The sequence below is a fragment of the Meles meles genome, unplaced genomic scaffold (assembly GCF_922984935.1).
Source record: "Meles meles unplaced genomic scaffold, mMelMel3.1 paternal haplotype, whole genome shotgun sequence".
NCBI classification, from domain to species: domain Eukaryota; kingdom Metazoa; phylum Chordata; class Mammalia; order Carnivora; family Mustelidae; genus Meles; species Meles meles.
Window position 1 is genome coordinate 645,823 of NW_025721600.1, and position 22,991 is coordinate 668,813.

General features: G+C 47.7%; 1 pseudogene; it reads right to left on the reverse strand.

The window, feature by feature from the left end:
- Positions 1 to 20,119: 20,119 nt before the first annotated feature.
- Positions 20,120 to 21,729, reverse strand: LOC123936536 (annotated as a pseudogene).
- Between the last annotated feature and the right edge of the window lie 1,262 nt (positions 21,730 to 22,991).

Genomic DNA, 22,991 nt, shown 5'->3' on the forward strand with positions numbered 1-22,991 from the left:
CCTCATGTTGGACCCAGCTCCCAAGAGCAAGCTTTCCTTCTGGGGACAGGAAGGGTTCTGTTGTGTGGCTCAGGGATAGCATGTTGGACCATATGTAGGTATTCCAGGAAAGGCCTCTGGGGACAGATGACTGAAAACCTAAGCTAGGGTTCCAGTGAGGTCCTAGGGGCATGTCAGTTTCTATCTTCTGACTCAGAGACATTGACCTGCATCTCTGCTGGAGGTTGGCTTTTGAAAAGCCTAAGGTGTGTCAGACTGGGCATTTTTGTCCAGAGCAGCCTTGGAAATTGGGTAGGCCCAAGGACCTTGTAGGTTTCTCCTAATCTGGAGAGTTTGGACAACTGTGACAGGCAGAGTTTATTTCAGGAGGGCAGGCCGAGTACTGTGGTGTGGCTAAGGAGGCCCCATCCTGGAGGGCATGTGGGTCAGGGCTTTGGGGACAGAGGTCTGCAGACACAAACTCAGGTTAGGGTTAGGGATGAGTTGATAGCAGTCATGTTCTGCAGACCCTGATGGCAGTTCCTCCGGATTTTAAATTTGAGTGACTGAGAGGCGGTAGTGCAGGCTTTTCTGTCTGGATAGTGTGTCTAGGATGTCCACGGAATGTAGGGGTGGCCTCATGGGACCATGGGAGATTCTTCCTCTCTGGGGATTCTTCCCAACGCCCAGGAGTTTGGTGTCTTTCTGGGGGAAGGGAAGAGTGTTGTTTTCCGTTTCAGGGGTCCCACCCAAACAGGGATTCCAGAGATGCGTTCTGGGTCCGGGAACTTGGATATCCCCACCGAGGGTTAGGATTTGGGCCTAGGGAGATGGCAGGCCTGCTCTGTGAGCTCCTGAGGGGCGTGTTTGAAAGTGGGCTCAGTCTGAGCAACTGTGACAGGCAGAGTTTCCTTTGGGAGGGCAGGCCCAGTTGCTGTGGTTTGGCCCCAGAGGCCCCATCCTGGAGGGCATGTGGGCCAGGGCTTTAGGGACATAAGTCTGCAGACACAGACTCAGGTTATTTTAGGGTCTGTAGTCAAAGGAGCAAGACTGATACAAAGGAAGGTCAAGCAAATCTTTATTTCACGCCAAGCAACCAGAATCAAACTGACTGGTCAGGGCCGTCTCTTGCAAAGAAGCGACCCCTCAAAGCCTCACAGACTAACTTTTATAGAGGTAATTTAGCTGGGCTATGCACAGGTGGCCAATGATTTTGCAATATACAGAGAAAACTGCACAGTCATATTAGGTCACACACGAGCGGCCAATCGAATTACAATTCACCCAGGTAGATATATGTGTGCCCCACAGATTGGATGTCTCTACCTGGCCTGACCTGCTCCTGTAACTGGGCTTTGTAAGTAAGTTCTCTGGGAGGCGCAGGGTCAATCTAAGTTTACTGCATACGGTCAATCTTAGTTTACTGCATAGGGTCAATCTAAATTTACTGCATAAACAAAATTATGGCTCCCTCTGATTAAATAGGCCCTTATATTCCCCCTTTTCTTTGGAGATTAGTCAAATCCTTGACTTTTCAGCCCGTTCTATGTTATATTGAGCATGTAAGACTAAATTTTTATCACTCCAGTTTTCTCTTATAAAAATGACATTAAGGGGGCACCTGCATGGCTCAGTGGGTTAAAGCCTCTGCCTTCGGCTCAGGTCATGATCCCAGGGTCTTAGAATCGAGCCCCACTTCGGGCTCTCTGCTCAGCAGGGACCCTGCTTCCTCCTATTTCTGCCTGCTTCTCTGCCTACTTGTGATCTCTTGTCAAATGAATAAATAAAATCTTTAAAAAATGACATTAGGGCAACTATAATGCAGGGGCCCAAAAGTAAAATTAGTGCACAGTGGCTGATGAGTTAGCCATTCACCGCTTTGTATAACCTTTTCCATTTTTCCTAATTTCATTCACCTAATTTCCCACTTATACTTTACATAAACAGGTAACAATAAGAGCAGCAATACACTCATAGTCTTTTGAGTCTTAGCTTTAGTCCAAGGTCAGTGGAGTCCATTGTCTGAGGCTTCCATCTCTGGGGACGTCCTTCTCCTCAGCTCATTTGACATGACCCGCGTGAATCCATACCCTGATTCCATCTACTTTTACTGCCGTGAGGGTGGTCAGGATTACAGTGAATTGTCCTTCCAACGAGGCTCCAAGTTTTCCACTTGATGGTGACATACCCAAACCATGTCCCGGGGTTGGCAAGGATGTTGTTCCACCTCCATCTCCATATTAGTGTGGGCAGTTCAGATCCCTGTGTGGGTTCTTTTTATGACAGACTATAATGCCTGCAGTGACTGGAGTATAGACTGATCAGTCACTTCTGTTAGAGCAACCACTTGTGCCTAGGGCAGAGCAGCAGTGGTCACCCAGACATTATTTTAATGGGGTCACCTTATTTAAGTAGCTTGTACATCACGCCCTGAGGAGGGCGAAAGGAAGGAGATTGACCCATTCACTGCCCATGTCCAGAATTAGCTTTGTCAAGGCTCTTTAAGAGTCCGGTTCATTTTCTCTACTTGCCCAGAACTCTGGGGCAGGTAGGCACAATGTGTTTCCAATTAGTGGCTATGGCTTTGGCCAATGCCTGTGAAACTGAACTCACAAATGTAGGACCGTTGTCTGACCTGATCCTGAGAGGTAAACCAAACCTCTAGTAGCTTTTTGGCTACCACTCCTGCCATCTCATGTTTGGCAGAAAAAGCCTCACCCAACCTGAAAAGGTATCTACAAAAACTAACATATACTGGTGCCCATATTTTCTGGGTTTCACCTCTGCAAATTCTATTTCCCAATAAACGCCTGGTTCCTTACCTCGTTCTCTTTTCCCTCTTCCCATTCTAGTTCCTCCTGCATTAACTGCCTGGCATTTGAGCACATCTATCAACTACATCCTGAACCATATGCCCTAATTTAGAAACCTGGAAATGCTTGCCTGTAAGTTCCTTGAGTTATCATGTCCACAAATGAGTACCCTGATGTATCTTGTCTATTAACTTCTTACTTAGTATCTGAGGAAGAATTAACTTTCCTGCTTTAGTTTTAGTCCAATCCCCTTCATGGTCTAATTTAGCCCATTTTTGTAAATACTTTAAATCTTCTTCTGAATAGTCCAGTTTTTCTCGTAGGGCTGGAGCCGGGAGTGTAACCAGCTCTTGCAATGTTTCTCAGGATGCTTGCTTTGTGGCTTGATCTGCTCATTGGTTTCCTTTCAATCAATCCTTTCAAAATCAGATCAGTCCCCTTTCTTGTATCTTGGGAAATGCATAACTGCCACCTGTTTTGGGTCCCAAATAGCCTGGATGAGAGCCAATATTTCTCCTCTGTTTTTAATTCATTTCCTTCTGCTATTAATAGGCCACTTTCTTTATAAATAGCCCCATGTATATGGAGAGTAGTAAAGGCATACATGCTGTCCATATAGATGCTGGCAGTTTTACCTCTGGCCATCTGGAGTGCCTTGGTAAGTGAAATCAGTTCCACATTTTGCACTGATGTTCCATGTGGCATGGCTGCTATCCAGAGTTCCTGCTCAGGGGAAACCACCGCAGCTCCTGCATACCTCTTTCCATCAACCATGTAGCTACTCCTATCTGTGAACAGAGTCATCTCCGCATCCAGAAGGGGAATGGCTCTGAGGTCCAGCCTTACTCCTGTGACTTGAGTTAGGACCTCCCCACAGTCGTGTGGGTGGTCAGCCAGCTCTTCTGGCAGCAGCGTGGCTGGATTTAGCATGGCCAGGGGCTGGGAGGTCACTCTTGGTTCATTGAGGAGGAGGGACTGATACCCCATCACTCGGGCATTCGTCATCCATTGGTTGGTTGGAGTCCTGCGAAGGCCCTTGATAGGTTGCGGTTAAGATGAGATTTTTGACCCAAAGTCAATTTACTTGCACCCGCTACTGGATCTAGTTTCTTGCTAAGATAGGCTACTGGCCTTTGCCAAGGCCCCAGAGTCTGAGTCAAAACACCTTTGGCCACGCCTGATTTTTAATCCACATACAAGTTGAAGGGCTTGATAACATCTGGGATGGCCAATGCTGGGGCATTCAGTAAAGCTGTTTGTAATTCCTGAAATGCTCCTTCTGCCTCAGCTGTCCACTCTATCATAGTGAGCCCCCCTTTGGCCAGTTCGTAGAGAGGTCTGTCAATCTCTGTAAACCATAGTATCCACAGTGTACAGTAGCACACCATCCCAGGAAACTCCTTCACCTGTTGGGACGTGGTGGGGCGGGGGTATCGGGTGATCACCTGTTTCCTGCACTCAGACAGTGAATGCATCCCCTCGTGGAGATCAAAGCCTTGATAAGTGACATGGCTCTGCAGAGCTGTGCTTTCTTTGCTGACACCCAATAGCCTTTTCCTGCAGAGTCTTTAAGAGAATTCTTGTGCCCCACAAGCATGATTTATAGTCCTCAGCAGCTATCAGCAAGTCTTCAACATACTCTAACATAGGACTTCGGGATTGGAGGTTCTATACTCATGCAAATCCTCGTGTAGGGCCTCGTCAAAGACAGTCGGTGAACTCTTGAACCCTTGAGGAAGTCTTGTCCAGGAGAGCTGGCCTTGGAACCCTTCCTGTGGGTCGGACCACTGAAAAGCAAAGAGCTGAGACTTCCTTGCTAAAGATATGCTGAAAAATGCATATTTGTGATAAGCAATGAAGAGAATTGTGCTCCTGTGTCCACCAAAAATCAATTGATTTCCTCTGCACTTCAATTTTACCAGAGGTTTGCGAGGGGCTCTGAACTATGGCCCTTTCAGTCTCAGGTGGCCAGCATTGCCCTCTTCCTTTTGGGGGACTCCCTGACCCAATGTCCTTTTTCCTTACAGTAAGTGCACTGATATGATTCTAAGTCTTCCCGCCTTCCTGTGCTTAAGCTTTTCCTGCCTTTTACCATCCCCTACCTGCCTCATGTAATGCCAAAACCTTCATCCTGTGCATCCCTGGTGTTAAACACCTTTTCTGCTATTCCCACTAACTCAGTCAGATTCTTCCCTTCACATCTTTCCATTTTCTGAAGTTTCCTCCCTATATCTGGGGCTGACTGACTGGCAAAAGCAAGATCGTCTAAATGAGCTATCGTGCAACTTCTCTGAAATTTACCTCATGTTGTCTAGCTTAGGTAAACAAACATTTATTTTTACATATGTAAGTTACACATAACTTAAGAAAAAGTTTCCCCAATCTGGAAGAGCAAACACTATAGAACCAGTAATGTTTAAAATAAGACAAAACATCAATCTTTCAGTTCATCTAGTCCCATGTTACTAATTCTGGTTTATTCTGAGTGCAGCTTTTACTTCTGGAAATTCTTACCCATTTCAGTTCCAGTATTTCAACATATCAAAGACCTGTATTTGTCCTGAAAGTCTTCCCATATGAATTCCCTTTAGGGCTGAAATCATTTTACAAGAGAATTCTTAGAATATAAATTTATGAATCAATTAAGCACAAAACACATTTACCAACAGATTTCAAAAGCACAAACCCAGTTCCAGCAACCAAAACTCTAGCATTTTATCCCATTTTGTTAAGACCTAGATGTCCATAAATTTAATTCCATTTGTCATCCAAGCAATCCTTCACAGTTTCAGGTTACCAAAAACTTTGAGAGTTACTTTAACAATTACCCATTAAAACCTGAGACAGACAATTAACCATCAGTTTAGTCATCTCTTTGTTATCAGATTTCACATTACACCTGGGCCTGCTACACTTCAGACACCATGCTTCCCTGCCAGCAGGGGGAGGTCTAGGCACTCCACATCAGGCCAAAGAAGACTGGAGTTCCCCGAAACAAAGGGAGTTTCAGCAGCTGCTTGGGAATAATCCTTAACGTCTCTGTCTTGAGTTAGACTAAACCCATTTGGTTCCAGTCATAGCCCTTAAAACACAAAATGAGAGAGAAGCCCCACATCTATTATGAGGAACAGAGAGACGAAATTCAGAGTCCCCTAACTCTCTGCTTGCCTCATTCCTTCAATCACACTAAACAACACAAAAAGACAAGACAAAGACAACTGCAGGCCCAGCAGTCCTGCCACCAGTGGGGATTTTCTAGGGGACTCAAACACCCTGGCTGCTTTGGGGTACCATGAACGCCCTGGTGACTGCTTAGGGAGACTCTAACCCCCTGAAATGGTGGGGGACTTGAACCCCCTGGTGACCATTTAAGGGGATTCTAACCCCCAGAGACCACCTAGGGGGACTGGAACCACTGGAGACTGCCTAGGGGGACTCAATCTCTCTGGCAAGCCCTAGACTGCCCAGGGGGACTCGAACTCCCAGGCAATCCCCTGAATTCCTAGGGGGACACAAACTGCCTTGATGATCTCCTGACCTCCCAGGGGGACTCGAAACCCCTGGTGATCCCCCAGTAGAGGGAAGAAGCATCCCCGCATCCACTCCAGCCCTGGGGAGCATGGTGGCGTCCAGCTTCTACCCAGTGGGCCACACAGTGGAGCTCCGCAACCAGACAGACAGGATCCCGTGTTCTTACCTCTGGAGGCTTTCTCAGAAATTTTGATGCTGGCTCAGTTCTTGTCATTTAATCCTGGACAGCCCTCAATGTTAGGGTCCATAATCAAAGGAGCAAGACAGATACAAAGCGAAAATCAAGCAAATGTTAATTTCGAGCCAAGGACCAAGAATCAAACTGACGGGTCAGGGCCATCTCTTGCAAAGAGGCGACCCCTCCCTGCCTCACAGACTAATTTTTATAGGGTAAAGTCCATGTGGTTTAGCCTGGCTACACACAGGTGGCCAGTGAGATGACAATCTACATGGGTGGTCAATTAAATTACAATTCATCCTAGTAGATATATTCGTGCCCCACTGATTAGACGTCTCCATCTGGCCTGACCCACCCTTGTATCAGGGCTTTGCTACCTGGGATTGGTAGCTAGGGAGACAGTATGCATGCCGCAATGATTGGCTGTCTCCACCTGGCCTGATCCATTCTAGTATCTGGGCTTTGCAGCTGCATAAACAACAAAATGGCTCCCTCTGATTAATTAGGCCCTTTCAGTTAGGGTTAGGGGCCAGGTGATGGCAAGCCCTATCTGCAGACCCCGAGGGAAGCTCCTCCGGGTTTGAAATTCGGGCAGCTGAGAGCAGTAGTGCAGGCTTTTCTGTCTGGGTGGTGTGTCTAGGATGGACACGGAATGTAGGGGTGTCCTCATGCGGCCATGGAAGATTCTTCCTTTCTGGGGATTCTGGCGGCTCCCAAGAGTTTGGTGTCTTTCTGAAGGAAGGACGACTGCTGTTTTCTGTCTCAGGTGTCCAGATAAAATAGGGATTCCAGGGATGGGTTCTGGGTCCAGGTGCCTGGATAATCCCACCGAGGGTTAGGATTTGGGCCTAGGGGCAGGGCAGGTCCCATATGTAGGCTACTTGTCCAGCTCCCAAGGGAGCTTGTTTGAAAGAGGTCTGAGGCTGAGGGTGGAAATGCCTGTTTGTGCATAGGGCAGGCCTCCTGAGTTGGCAGGGTCTCATGGGCCATGCAGCTGGCTCCCACTCTGAGGTTTTGACAACCATACCAACAGCCAGGTTTCCTGCTATGGGGAAGGGAGAGTACACTTTTGTGCTTCAGTTTCCCCCATAGGCAGGGATTTGAGGTAAGGTCTGGGGACAGATGCCTGAATACCCAGGTTGGGTAGAGATGACGGTCTCGTGTCATGGCAGGTCCCACCTGCAGGATATTGGGCCCGCTATCTGGGTGGCTGACAGTTCGGGGCTTGGGCTGTTTCAGACAGAGCATTAGTGCACAGCGCAGCCCATGATATTGGGGTGCCTTCGAAGACCGTGCAGGTGGATCCTCACGTGGGATATCTGGGCAGACCCATAGGACACTTATTTCTGGTGGGCAGACAGAAGGCTGCGTTGTAGCTCCAGAATTACCAATCAGGATGGCTTGCCGGCCAGGAGTGTGAGGACGGAAGTCTGACAACACAAGCTATGGTTCAGTTCAGTGCCGAGCGCATGGCAGTTCCAATGTGCAGTGGTTGATTCGAGATCTCCAGCACCTGAGTCAGGGCACGTGTCAGATGGTTGCTGATGCTGGAGTTTGTCTGTGATGACTGATGAATGGAAGGGTGGCCTCATGAGGCCATTGTGGTTTTCCCACGCTGGGGCTTGTGAGCTGCTCCAAACAGCAAAGTGTCCTTCTGCAGGAAAGGGGGAGTCCAGATAGATGGCTCCAGGAACCCCCATATGGAAAGATTGGATAGCTGATCTCCCACATGGATGCTTGGAAAGCCCCCCTTGCATTACCATTGTAGCTTAGGAACATGGAAAGTTCGATCTCCTGGCTCTGGGGTGAAGTTCCAAAGAGGGTGAGTTGACAGGGATTCTCATGCTGACGGGTCACAGTGCTGGTTTGGGTCCAGGGAGACCTTAGAATGTGGTGGTGGCTCAGGAACCCTGCAGGATTCTCCTAACCAAAGGGTTTTACACAGCTTGAAATAGCAAGCTTCCCATGTGGAGGTGAGAGGTGTTCTGTTTTTTGCCTTGGGAACACCCATATGCTTGTATTCGAAAACAGGCTTCTGAGGAGTGGTACCTGGAAACCAAAGCTAGAGTTCAGATTTGCACCTAGGGGTAAGTCCGGTTCAATCTTCTGTCTCTAGGGACAGAGTATAATACATTGACTCAGCCTGGAGTTTGCAACTCTAATGGGCCCTGAATGAAGGGGTGACCTCATGAGGCCATGGAAGATTTCCCACTCTGGGGGTTTTGAGCTGCTCTAAACAGCAAGGTTTCCATCTGTGGGACAGGCGAGTCCTGTTGGATGGCTCAAGGACACCCCGTACAGAAATATTCGTGAGTACGGTTCTAAGGATAGATGCTTGGAAACCACATCTCGCATTCCCCTTGGATCCTAGGGACAAATCAGATTCTATCTGCTGGCTCTGGCTGAGCTCCCCAGGGGGCTGAGTTCAAATGGACTCTCATTCTGATGGATCATAATGCAGGTTTGTTTCTATGGAGACCCTGGAATGTGGTGGTGGCTCAGGGGCCCTGCAGGTTTCTCCTAAACAGAGAGTATGACACAACTCCAAATAGCAAGGTTATCATCTGGAAACGAAAGGTGTTGTGTTTTTTTTTCCTTAGGAAACGCCCATATGCTGGTATTCCAGAACAGGCCTCTGAGGATGCCTGCAAACCTAATCTAGGTTCAGATTATGGCACAGGCCTGTCTGGTTCAATCTTCTTTCTCTGGGGACATCTGTCTTGGAGTCTGAGTAGAGGGATTGGCTCAGGTTTTGTCAGAAAGCACCTTTTGGTCCAGGGATGACAACGCAATTGGGATAACCTCGGGGGCCTTGTATCTTTCTCCAATCTGTAGAGTTGTGTCAAATGGAATGGGCACAGTTTCCTTCGAGAGGGTTGGCATATTCCAGCAGTGTGGCTCCAGAGACCCCAACCTGGAGGGTGTGTGTGCCAGGTCTGTGGGGACAGAATTCTGAAAATCCAAACTCTGGGTAGGTTTCAGTCCAAGTGTATGGCAAGCCTGATCTACAGACCATGATGGGAGCTCCTCAGGGCAAGACATTGGGGCAAGGGTGAGGTGGTAGCTCAGGCTTTTGTCTCTGGATTTTGTGTCAAGGATGGCCATGGAATTGAGGTGTGGCCTTATGGGCCTTGGACGATTCTCCCTCTCTGGGAATTTGGCCCGGCTCCCAAGAGTTTGGGGTCATTCTGTGGGAATGGTGGAGTCCTTTTTTCTGTCTCAGGGATCCCTCCAAAAAAGGAATTCCAGAGCAGAGCCCCAGTTACGGGCAACATGTTAAACCTCACATTTGGATAGGATTGGGGCTTCAGGGCATGGCAAGCCTGATGTGTGGGCTCTTGTTCCACTACCGAGAGATATCATTTGAAAACAGGGCTCAGGCTGAGGGTCAAAATGCATGTTTGTGCCCAAGCTGGCCCTCAAGCATGGGCGTGACCTCACGGGCCATTGAAGGTTTCTACTACTCTGAGGGGTTGACTTTGACGCCCATCCCAACAGCAAGGGTTCTTTCCATGGGGGAGGAGGAGTTCTGTTTTGTGCATCAGGTTTCCCCATGTACAAGGATTTGAGATAAGGTCTAGGGACAGATGCATGAAAATTCAGGTTGGAACAATATGACGGCCAAGGGTCATGGCGGGCCAGACCTCCTTCATATGTGGCCAGCTGTCTGGGTGTCTGATGGGAGGACTGGGCTCAGGCTGTTTCAGACAGAGAAAAGTGCACAGGGAAGCCTAGGAATTTGTGGTGCGGTCGAGGGCCATGCAGGTTGATCCCCATTTGTGGTTTCTCGGCCAGCCCCATAGGGCACTTTTTTCTTCTGTTGCGCAGGCAGAGTGTTGCGTTATGGCTTGAGAATTCCCAATCTGGAGGGTGTGCGGGCCACGTGTGTGACGACTGAAGACGGAAAACACAAGCTAGGGTTACATTTTGGGCTGGGGGTTCAGCAGGCCCACTCTGCAGAGGCTGAATCAAGATATCCAGCATCTGAAGTAAGGGAGAGTATCAGACTTTGGATCAGTCTGGAGATTGTGACCATGATGACCCCTGAATGGAGGGGTGGCCTCATGAGGCCATGGAGTTTTTCCCACTCTGGGGGTTGTGAGCTGCTCCAAACAGCAAGGTTTCCTTGTGCAGGACTGGCGAGTAATGCTGGATGGCTCAAGGCTGCCCCATATAGAAAGATTCCAGAACATGGCTCTAAGGATGGTGTCCTGGAAATCCCACGTCACATTCCCATTGGCTACTGTCCTAGGGACAAGGTGTTTTTGATCAGCTGGCTCTGAGGCCAGGTCCCCAGGGGGTTGAGTTGAAATGGATTCTCATGCTGATAGGTCATAATGCAGATTTGTGTCTATGCAGTCCCTGGAATGTGGTGGTGACTTAGGGGCCATGCCAGATTCTCCTACTCTGCAAGTTTGACACACAATCCAACAGCAAGGTTTCCTGCCATGGTGAAGGAGGAATACTGTTTTGGGCATCAAGTTCCCCCATAGGCAGCTTTTGAGATAAGTTCTGGGGACAGATTCCTGAACACCCAGATTGGGTAGAGGTGATGTTCTGTGGCCATGACAGGTACCATCTATTGGATATGCGGTGAGCTATGTGGGTGGCTGACAGAAGTCGGGGCTCAGGTTTTGTCAGACTGAGGATTAGTGCACAGGACAGCCTATGAAATTGGGGTATGGTCCAGGGCCATGCTGGTTCATCCTCCTGTGGGGTATCTGCAAAACCCCATAGGACACTTCTTTCTGATGGGCATGTGGAATCCTGTCTTGTGGCCCTCGAATTTCCAATCTGGAGGTCTTCTGGGCCAGGAATGTGAGGATGGAAGTCTGAAAACACAAGCTAGGGTTAGATTCAGGGCCAAGGGCATGGCAGTTCCAATGTGCAACAGCACATTCGAGAAATCCAGCACATGAGTAATTGCGAGTGGCAGAGGTTCATTCATGCTGGAGTTTGTGTCCATGATGGCCAACTAATGGAAGGGTGTCCTCATGAGTCCATGGAGGTTTTCCCATGCTAGGGCTTTTGAGCTGCTCCTAACAGCAAGGTTTCCTTCTGTGGTACAGACTGAGTCCTGTTTGATTGCTCCAGGGTCCCCCATATGGAAAGATTGGAGAGCAGAACTCTAGGCATGGATCCTGGAAAGCCCACCTAATGTTAGGATTGCAGTCTAACAACATGACAGGTTCAAACTGGTGACTCCGGGGCTAAGTACCAAGGGGGCTGAGTTGACATGGAGTCTCATGTTTATGGGTCACAATGCTGGTTTGTGTCCCAGGAGACCTTGGTATGTGGATGGTGGCTCAGCGGCCATATACGATTCTCCTACACTGAGTGATTGACACGGCTCCCACGATTCTCCTACACTGAGGGTTTGACACAGCTCCCAAGAGCAAGGTTTCCTTCTGGGGACAGGAGGGTTTCTGTTGTGTGGCTTAGGGACCACCGTTGGACCATATATTGGCATTTGAGAACAGGCCTCTGGGGACAGATGCCTGAAAACCTAAGCTATGATTCCAATTAGGTCCTAGGGGAATGTCAGTGTGAAAATTCTGACTCTAGGACCAATTACCCGGGTGTCTGCCTGGAGGTGGGTGCTCAGGTTGTGTCACAGTGCACATTTTTGTGCAGAGTGGCCTAGGAAATTGGGGTGAGCTCAGGGGCCTTGAAGGTTTCTCCTAATCTGGAGGATCTGGACAACTGTGACAGGCAGTGTTTCCTTCGGGAGGGCAGGCAAATTCGTGTGGTGTGTCTACAGGGGCCCGTGGTGGAGGGCGTGTGGGCCAGGGCTTTGGGGACAGAAGTCTGCAAACACAAACTCAGGCTAGGGTTAGCAGCAAGGTGATGGCAGGCCCGATCTGCAGACCTTGAGGGGAGCTCCTCAGCATCTGAATTAAGGGCGAGTGGGAGGCGGTTGCTCAGGCTTTTGTCTCTGGATTGTGTGTCTAGGATGGCCAGGGAATGTAGGGGGTGCCTGATGGGGATACGGAAGATTCTCTCTCTCTGGGGATTTGTCCCAGCTCCCAATAGTTTGGTGTCATTCTGTGGGAAGGTAAGAATCCTGTTTTCCATTTCAGGGTTCTCCCCAAAACAGAGATTCCAGAGACAGGCTCTGGGTCTGGGTGGCAGGAAAATCCCACCGAGGGTTAGGAAATCGTCCTTGGAGTTTGGCACCATGGCCCGGTATTTGGGCTCCTGGTCCAGCAACTGAGTTGGCTTGCTTGAAAATGGGCTCAGGCTGAGGTTTACAATGTGTGTTTCGGCCCAGTGGACCCCTAATGAGGGAGTGTTACCTCATGGGCCATGCAGGGGGTTCCCACACATAGGGTTGGACACCCATCCCAACAGAAAGATTTCCTGCTATTGGGAAGGAGGAGTAGTACTCTTTTGTGCACCAGGTTCCCCCATAGGCAGGGATTTGAGCTAAGGTCTGGGGACAGATGTCTGAAAACCCAGGTTGGGTAGAGATGATGGTTTTGGGCCATGGCAAGTCCCATCTTCTAGATATGTGGCCAGCTCTCTGGGTGGTTGACAGGACGTCGGGGCTCAGGCCGTGGAAGACAGAACATTAGTGCACAGGGTGGCCTATGAAATTTCGGTGCCCTCGAGGGCAGTGCAATTTGATCCTCATTTGATTTTTCTGTACATTTCCATATGCCACTTTTGTCTTCTGAAAGGCAGCCAGAGTGCTGTGTTGGGACTCCAGAATTTCCACCATGGAGGGCTTGTGCCCCAGGACTCTGGGGGTGGAAGACTGGAAACACAAGCCAGGGTTAGATTATGGCCTGGGGCATGGCAGTCCCGATCTGTAGAAGCTGAGGCGAGATCACAGGCATCTGAAATAAGGGAGAGTGTCAGATATCTCCTCAGGTTGGCGTTTGTGTCCATGAGGGCTGCATGATCTAGGGGTGGCCTCATTAGGACCTGGAATTTTTCCCAATCTAGGAGTTGGGCAGAGGTCTAAACAGCAAGTTTCCTTCTCCAGGACAGTGGGAGTGCTGTTTGAAGGCTCAGGGCCCCTGTATGGAAAAATTTGTGAGCAGAGTCTACATACCGATACCTGAAAACCCCGCCTAGGGTTCCCATTGCAGCCGAGGGACATGGCAGGTCCTAACTCCTGGCACTGGGACAAGCGACCCAGGGGGTTGTGTTGAAAAAGTGTCTCATGCTGAGGGACACAATGCAGGTTTGTGTCCAGGGCGACCTTCGAATGTGCTGGAGGCCTCAGGGCCCATGCAGGATTCTACTACCCTGAGGATTTGACCTAGCTCCAAATAGCAAGGTTTCTGAAGGGGCCAGGAGATTTGGGTTCTGTGGCTCAGGGATCCTCCAAATGTTGGTATTTGTGTCCAGACCTCTGGGGACACCTGAAGAACTAAACTGGGGTACAGATGAGAATGTAGGAGCATGTCAGGTTCAATCTTCTCTCTCTGGGACCATCTACCTCAGTGTCTGATTGGAGGTAGTTACTCATAGTGTTTCAGACTGCGCATTTTTGTCCAGGGTGTCCTACGAATTTAGAGTGGCCTCAGGGGCCTTACATGTTTCTCCTAATCTTGAGGTTTCATGAAGCTCTAAAGTCCCCAGCTTCCTTCTGGAGTGCAGGCACAGTCTTGTGGTGTGGCTATGAAACACCCAGGCTGGAGGGTTTGTGGGGTAGGACTCTGGGGACAGAAGTCTGAAAATGGCAACTAGGATTAGGATTAGGGCCGAGGATATGGCAGGCCTGATCTGCAGGCACTGAGGCGACCCCCACAGGATCTAAAATTAGGGCGAGTGTGAAGTGTAAGCTCAGGCTTTTGACACTGGTTTTTGTGTCTAGCATGGCCACAGAATGTAGCAGTGGCTTCATGGGTCCATGGAAGATTCTACCTCTTTGGGATTTTTCCTAACTCAAAATAGCATGGTGTCATTGTGGGGGAAAGGAGGAATCCTGTTTTCTGATTCAGGGGTGCCCATAAGAAGGGATTCGAGAGCAGAACTCTGTGTGTGGGTGCCTGGAACCCAACCTTTTGTTAGGCTTTGGGCCTAGGGTCACAGCAGGCCTCATATGCTGGCTCTAAGTCAACTAACAGAAGGGGCTTAGTTGAAAACGTGGCTCAAGCTGGGGATCACAATGCTGGTTTGTGCCCAAAGCGACCCTCAACAGTGGGTGGGGCCTCAGGAGCCATGAAGGTTTCCCATACTCTGAATGTTTTAACCCATGCCAATAGCAAGGTTTCTTGCTGCAGGGCAGCAGGACTTCTGTTTTTTGGGTCAGGCACCCCAAATGTAAGGATTTGATATCAGGCCTCTGGGTATAGATACATATAAACCCATATTGGGTAGAGATGATGGCCTAGGGCCATGGCAGGCCCTACCTTCTGGATATGCGGCCAGCTTTCTGGGTGTCTGATGGGAGGTCTGTGCTCAGGCTGTGGAGACAGCACATTAGTGCACAGGGCGGACTATGATATTGAGGTGCCCTCGAGGGCCTTGAAGGTTGATCCTTATTTGGGGATTTTGTGCAGTCCAAGAGGCGACTTCTGCCTTCTGAAAGGCAGGCAGAGTTCTGTGTTGGGGCTCCAGAATTCCCTATCTGGAGGGCATGTGCAGCAGAACCCTGGGGGCATGGTAGGCCCATCCTGGGAGGCTGAGGTGAAATCAGTGGCATCTAATATAAGGCCAAGTGTCAGATATCTGCTCAGGCTGGGGTTTTGCCCATGCGGGCTACCTAATGTACCGGTGGCCTCATGAGGCCATGGAATTTTCCCAGTCTTGGGGTTGGACAGCTCCATACAGCAAGGTTTCCTTCCTCAACAGGGGCAGTGCTGTTTGATGGCTCAACGTTCCCCCATATGGAAAGATTCAAGAGCAGGCTCTACATATGGATGCCTGAAAAACCCACCTAGGGTTCCCAGTGGAGATGAGAGATATGGCAGGTCCTATCTGCTGGCTCTGGGGCAAGCTACACAGGGGACTGTGTTGAAAAGGTGTCTCATGTTGAGGGTCACAATGTAGTTTGTGTCCAGGACAACCTTCGAATGTGGCATTGGCCTCAGGGGCCATTCAGGATTCTACTACCCTGGGGCTTTGACATAGCTCCAAATAGCAAGGTTTCCTTCTGGAGACAGGAGGTGTTGTGTTCTGTGTCTCAGGATGCCTCAACTGTTGGTATTCGAGAGAAGGCCTCTGGGGACACATGCCAGACAACCTAAGAGAAGGTAAAGATTGAGCCTAGCGTCTGTCAGGCTCAATCTTCTCTCTCTGGGGCCATCTATCTGGGAGTCTGATGGGAGGTAGCTGCTCAGGAACAGTCAGATGTGCATTTTTGTCCAGAGCGTCCTATGAAATTAGGGTGGCCTCAGGGGCCTTGTAGGTTTCTTCTATTTTTGAGGTTTCTTGAAGCTCTAAATGGCCCAGCTTCCTTCTGGAGGGTAGGCAGACTCCTGTGATGTGGCTATGGAATACCCAGGCTGGAGGGTTTGTGGGGCCGGACTCTGGGGACAGAAGTCTGAAAACACAAACTCTGGATAGGATTACTGCCGAGGGTATGGCAGAACTGATCTGCATACACTGAGTTGAGCCCCTTGGGATCTGAAATTAGGCCTAGTGTGAGATGGAAACTTGGACTTTTCCCTCTAGTTTTTGTGTCTAGCATGCCTGAGTAATTTAGGGGTGCCCTCATGGGGTCATGGAGTTTCTCCCTCTTTGAGGGTTTTGCACAGCTCCAAATAGCATTATGTAATTGTGGGAGAAAGGAGGAATCCTGCTTTCTGATTCAGGCGTCCACATTAGGAGGGCTTCAAGAACAGGGCTCTGTGTATGGGTGTCTGGAAACACAAACTTGGGTTAGAATTTGGGTCTAGGGTCACGAAGCCCTCAGAGGCTGGCTCTAGTTTGAGATGCCAAGGGGGCTTAGTTGAAAACGTGGTTAAAAACGTAGCAAGTTTGTGCCAAGGGTGGCCCTCAATAATGAGTGCCACTCATTATTGGCACTCATTATGCCAATATTGGCACTCATTATGCCACTCATAATGGCCCATCCTGATGGGCCATGCAGGTTTCTCGTACTCTGAGTGTTTTACACACATCCCAATAGTAAGATTTCCTGCTGGTGGCAGGAGAACTTCATTTCCTGGATCATGTTCCTCCCTATGCAGGGATTTTAGATTAGGCCTCTATGGACATGCCTATGAAACCAGGTTCGGTAGAGATGATGGCCTAGGGGCATGGCAGGTCTGATATGGTGGGTAGATGGCCAGCTACCTGCGTGGCTGACAGGAGGTCAGGGCTCAGGCTGTGGCAGAAAGAACATTAGTGCACTGGGCGGCTGATGAAATTGTGGTGCCATTGAGGTCCGTGCAGGTTGATCCTCATTTGGGTTTTCTGTGCCGTCCCATAGGCCACTTTTTGCCTTCTGAAAGCAGGCAGCGTGCTGTGTTGGGGCTCCTGAATTCCCAATGTGGAGGGCTTGTGCACCAGGCCTCTGGAGATGGAAGACTGAAAACTCAAGCTAGGGTTACGGTTGGGGACTAGGGCACAGCAATATCGATCTGCAAAGGCCGAGACAAGATCACAGGCATCTGAAATAAGGGTGACTGTCAGACGGCCGCTCAGGCTGGAGTTTGTGTCCATGAGGGCTGTGTGATGTAAGGGTGGCCCCATGAAGACATGGAGGATTTCCCAATTTGGGGGTTGGCACAGCTCCAAACAGCAAGGTTACCTTCTTCAGGACAGGCGGAGCACTGTTTGATGGCTCAAGGGTCCCCCATATGGAACGATTCAAGAGCAGAGTCTATGTATGGATGCCTGAAAATCCCACTGAGGGTTTTCATTGGTGATGAGGGACATGGCAGGTCCTATCTGCTGGCTCTGGAGCGAGATACCGAGGGGACTGAGTTGAAAAGGAGTCTGAGGCTGAGGGTCACAATGGGGTTTTGTGTCCAGGGCAACCTTTGAATGTGGCGTTGGTCTCAGGGTCCATGCAGGATTCTACTACCTTGAGGTTTTGATAGAGCTCCAAATAGCAAAGTTTCCTTCTGGGAATTGGAGGTATTGAGTTCTGTGGTTCAGGGAACCCCCAAATGTTGGTATTTGAGACCAGGCCTCTGGGGACATTTGTCTGAAAACCTAAGCAAGGGTTCAGATTAGAGCTTAGGGGCATATCATCTTCAATGTTCTGTCTCTGGGGCCATCTGCATGGGTGTCTGACAGGAGGTTATTGCTCAGGGTGTGTCAGACTGCGCATTTTTGTCCAGGGCGTCCTACAAAATTGAGGTGGCCTTAGGGGCTTGCAGGTTTCTTCTAAACTTGAGGTTTCTTGAAACTCTATAAGGTTCAGCTTCCCTGGGGAGTCCAGGCACAGTTCTGTGGTGTGGCTATGACATACCCAGCCTAGAGAGTTTATGGAGCAGGAGTCTGGGGACAGAAGTATGAAATCACCAACTGAGGTTAGGATTAGTGCCAAGGGTATGGCAGACCAGATCTTCAGACCCTGCGGTGAGCTCCTAGAGATGTTACATTAGGGCAAGTGTGAAGCGGAAGCTTAGGCTTTTGCCTCTGGTTTTGGTGTCTAGGATGGCTACGGAATGTAGGGTGGCTTCATGGGGCCATGGAAGATCCTTCCTCTTTTGGGGTTTTGCACAACTCCAAATTGCATGGAGTCATTGTGGGGGAAAAAGGAATCCTGACATCTGTTTCAGTGTTCCCCATCAGGAGGTATTTGAGAGCTGGGCTCTGTGTATGGGTGTCTGGAAACTCAAAATTGGATTAGGATTTGGGCCTAGGGTCACAAAGGCCTAGGGGCATGGCAGGTCCGATCTGGTGGATAGGTGGCCAGCTACCTGGGTGTCTGAGAGGAGGTTGTTACTCAGGCTATGGTAGACAGAACACTAGTGCACAGGGTAGCCTATCATCATTTGGGGTTTTTGTGGAATCCCATAGGACACGTTTTCCTTCTGGTGGGCAAGCAGAGTGCTGCATTGTGGCTCCCGAATTCCCAATCTGGAGGCCTTGTGGGCCAGGAGTGTGAGGACCGAAGTCTGAAAGCACAAGATAAGGTTACTTTTAGGGTAGATGGCTCAGTAGCCCCAATCTGCAGAGGCTGAGGTGAGATCTCCAGCATCTGGAGTAAGAGTTAGAGCCGGATGTTTGCTCAGGCTGGAGTTTGTGTCCATGATGGCTGCTGAATGTATCAGTGGCCTCATGAGACCATGGAGTTTTTCCCAATCTGGGGGTTGTTTGTTGCTGCAAACAGCAAGGTTTCGTCCTGAGGGACAGGTGGAGTCCTGTTTGATGGCTCAAGTGTCCCCTTATGGAAAGATTTGAGAGCAGGACTCTATTTTTGAATGCCTGGAAACCCCACCTTGAATTTCCATTGGCATCTAAGAACAAGACAGGTTGGATCCCCTGGCTCTGGGGCTAGACACCGCCCAGCTCCCAATAGTTTGGTGTCATTCTGGGGGATGTTAGTCTCCTTTTATTCTGTCTCAGTGGTAACCTAAAAAGAGGGATTCCAAAAGAGGGCTCTGGGTATGGGTGCCTGGAAAACTCCACCTTGGGTTAGGATTTGGGCCAAGGAGAAGGGCAAGTCCGATATGTGGGCACATATTCCGGCTACTGAGGGCTTTATTTGAAATGGGGGCTCAGGCTGAGGATCACAATGTGTGTTTGTGTCAAGGATGCCCTCAAGAGTGGGCGTGGCCTCATGGATCATGCAGGTTTTCTCTGCTCTGAGGGTTTTACACCCTTCCCAATAGCAAGGTTTCCTGCCACGGGAAAGGAGGAGTTCTGTTTTTTGCATTAGGTTCCTCGATATCTGAGATAAGGTCTAGGGACAGATGCCTGAAAACCAAGATTGGGTAGAGATGATGGCCTAGGGGCATGGCAAGTCCGTTCTGCTGGATATGTGGCCAGATCTCTGGGTTGATGATGGGAGGCCTTGGCTCAGTCTGTGTCAGATAGAGCAGTAGTACACAGGGCATCCTTTGGTATTGGGGTGTCATGAGGGCCGTGCTGGTTCATCCTCATTTGGGGTGTTTGGGCAACCCCATAGGGCAGTTTTTTCTTCTGCTGGGCAGGCAGAGTGCTGTATTGTGACTCCAAAATTAGTATGCAGATTGTTATTTATATTGGTAGGACTACTTGATTGCCTACTTCTAATTGTAGTAGTTCTCCAGGTTTTAGCTCTTGAGTTAGGGTTATATAGGAGTCAAAATTTAGGTCTTCATAATCTGTGTACTCATATCTTCAGTATCATTGGTGACCCATAGTTTTTGCGGTCAAGGAAGGCTTATTGATCTCATCTATTATGTATAGGATTCGTTGTGAAGATAAAGCACTTAAAATTAAAATGATAGCAGGTAGGATAGTTCCTACTGTTTCAAGTTCTTGAGCATCTATAGTGCTAGTATGTGTTAGTTTAGTAGTTAGTATTAATGAAATGATGTAGAGAACAAGAGAGCTGATTGAGAATATGATCATTAATGTATGGTCATGGAAATGTAATAATATTTCTATAATAGGGGAGGTTGCATCTTGAAGACCTATTTGGAAAGGGTATGCCATAGAGATATAAAGGACTTCCACATATAATTTGACTTTGACAAAGTAATGTAATTTTTACTAATATCTCTTTATTGAGAAAGATATAGTGGTTATGATATTTGCTTGAAACCAACTCTAGGGGGTTCTATTCCTTCCTTTCTTGTTTTGGTAGTACTTAGGTTGGCTCTTTGAATGTGTGATATGGAGGAGGGCATCCATGAAATCATTCAATGTTTGTTGAAGTAAGTTCTCCTATTATCACCTCTTGTTTGGATGCAAAGCCTTCGCAGATTATGAAGATTATTAATATTACTGTCATTAATGAGATAAATGAACCCATGGAGGACACTGTATTTCATATTGTATAAGCATCTGGATAATCGGAGCGTTGTTGAGGCATTCCTGATAGGCCTAGGAAATGTTGAGGAAAGAATGTTATATTTACTTTTACAAATATAATTGTAAAGTGGATTTTTGCTCAAATATCATTTAGTGTGTAACCTGTGAACAGTGGGAATCAATGGACAAACCTGCCGATGATTACAAACACTGCCCCCACTGAAAAAGGACATAATGGAAGTGTGCTACCATGTAGTATGTGTCATGAAGAACAATATATAATGATGAGTCTGATAATACAATATCTGTCAAACCACGCACTGTGAATAGAAAAATAAACCCTAGTGCTCATACTATAGTTGGCGATCATTTATTATTCCCTCCATGTAGAGTGGCCAGTCAGCTAAATACTTTTACTCCCATTGGAATTGCAATGATTATAGTAGCTGAGGTGAAGTATGCTCGTGTGCCGACGTCCATTCCTACGATAAACATGTGGTGGCTCATACAATAAATCCTAAGAAACTGATTGGTATCATTGCTCAGGCTATTCCTATGTAGCCGAGTGATTCTTGTTCTTTCTTTCTTTTTTTTTTTCTCCCTGAGCAATAGGTTACAACATGTGAGATAATTCCAAATCCTGGTAGAATTAGAATATCTACTTTGGGATGTCCGAAAAATCAGAATAAGTGTTGATACAGAATAGGGTCTCCTCCTCCAGCTGGGTCAAAGAAGGTAGTATTTAGATTTCAGTCTGTGAGTAGCATGGTAATACCAGCTGCTAGAACTGGTAATCATAAGAGTAGAAGTACACCTATAATCAGGACAGATCATACGAATAGAGGAGTTTGATATTGTGATATTGCAGAGAAGTTTAAGTTGATAATGATAGTAACAAAGTTAATGGTTCCTAGGATGGATGAGAAACTTGCCAGGTGTAGGGAGAAGATTATTACATCTATGAATGATCCTGCATGTGTTAAATTTCCTGCTAGAGGTGGGTACACTGTTCATCATATTCCTGCACCTGATTCTACCATGGAAGAAGTTAGAAAGAGATGAAAGGAGGGGGGCAGAAGTCAAAAGCTTATATTATTTATTCATGGAAATGCTACGTAGGGTGTGCCAATTATTAAGGGTACCAATCAGTTTCTGAATCCTCCAATCATAATTGGCATTACTATAAAGAAATTTATTACAAATGCATAGGCACTTACAATTACGTTGTAGATTTGGTCATCTCCTAGTAGTGCACTTGGTTGGCCCAATTCAGCACGGATTAATAGGCTAAGAGCAGTGCCTACCATCCTGGCCCATGCACCAAATTAAAGGTAAAGGACCTTTATGATTTGTGGAGAATAATCATCATTTACGAACATAGGTAAAAAGGCCGTTAAAGATATTAGACTGTAAATTGAAGAATGGGGGTTTGAGTCCTCTTTTTGCCAAGCTCTTTGGTGAAATATCACATTGAATTGCAAATTCAAAGAAGCAGCTTCAACCCTGCTGTGGCTTCTCCCACCTTTTATTTTTCTTCGCAGCAGGAGAAGTTGATTGAAGCCAGTTGACTAGGGTATTTAGCTGCTAACTAAAGTTTTGTGGGATGATAGCCCACCAGTCAAGAAAGGGCTTAGCTTAATTAAAGTGATTTGTGTTCAGTAGATGTGAGATATACTCTTGCATTCCTTAAGGTCAGATTCAGGACATAAGTGAATGGCACTTACTTAGGGCTTTGAAGGCCCTTGGTGTTTTTAACCTAAACTGCTAGAACAGTGTTAGTATTATTGGGGCTAATGGAAGTAATATGGTCGAAGTTACAATTAGTGGGGATAAAAGAATTACGTTTTTTTGTGTTTTCGAATTGCCATTTTATTTTTATGGTGTTTATTGAAGGGAATATAGTTAGTGCTGTTGCGTGTGTTAACTGCATATAAAAGTATAGGTTTAGTAGGGCTATAATTGCTATAAATGTTGATATAACAATTATATTGATTTTGGTGAGTTCGTGGATGATTATTCATTTAGGGATGAATCCTGAGAGGGGAGATAGGCCTCCTAGTGATAGTATGATTGTTAGGATTAGTGAGGTAATTAGTGGGAGTTTGTTTCATATATGAGATAGTGATAGTGTGGTTGTAGATGTGTGAACAGCATGAATGTTCCAAGTGTTAATGTAATGGTAGATTATGAGGTTTAATATTATTAGGTTAGGGTTATATGTTGTTACTGCACTCATTCATCCTGTGTGGGCTATTGATGAGTATGCTAGGATTTTTCATAGTTGTGTTCGATTAAGACCTCCTCAGCCTCCTGCTAGAATAGATATAATAGCTATGGCTACTAATAAGTTTGGATTTATAGATGGAGAGATTTGCTTTAGAACGGATAAGGGGGTGATTTTTTGTCAGGTTAGTAGAATTATTCCTGATGATAGTGGGATTTCTTGGGTTACTTCAGGTACTCAGAAGTGGAAAGGTGATAGTCCTAATTTTATTGCCAGAGCTACTGTTATTATGTTTGATGCGATTGGGTAAGGGGTATTTAGTATTGTTCATTGGCCTGTCAATAGTAGGTTAATAATAATCCCTAATATTACGAATACAGATGCAGTGGCTTGGGTA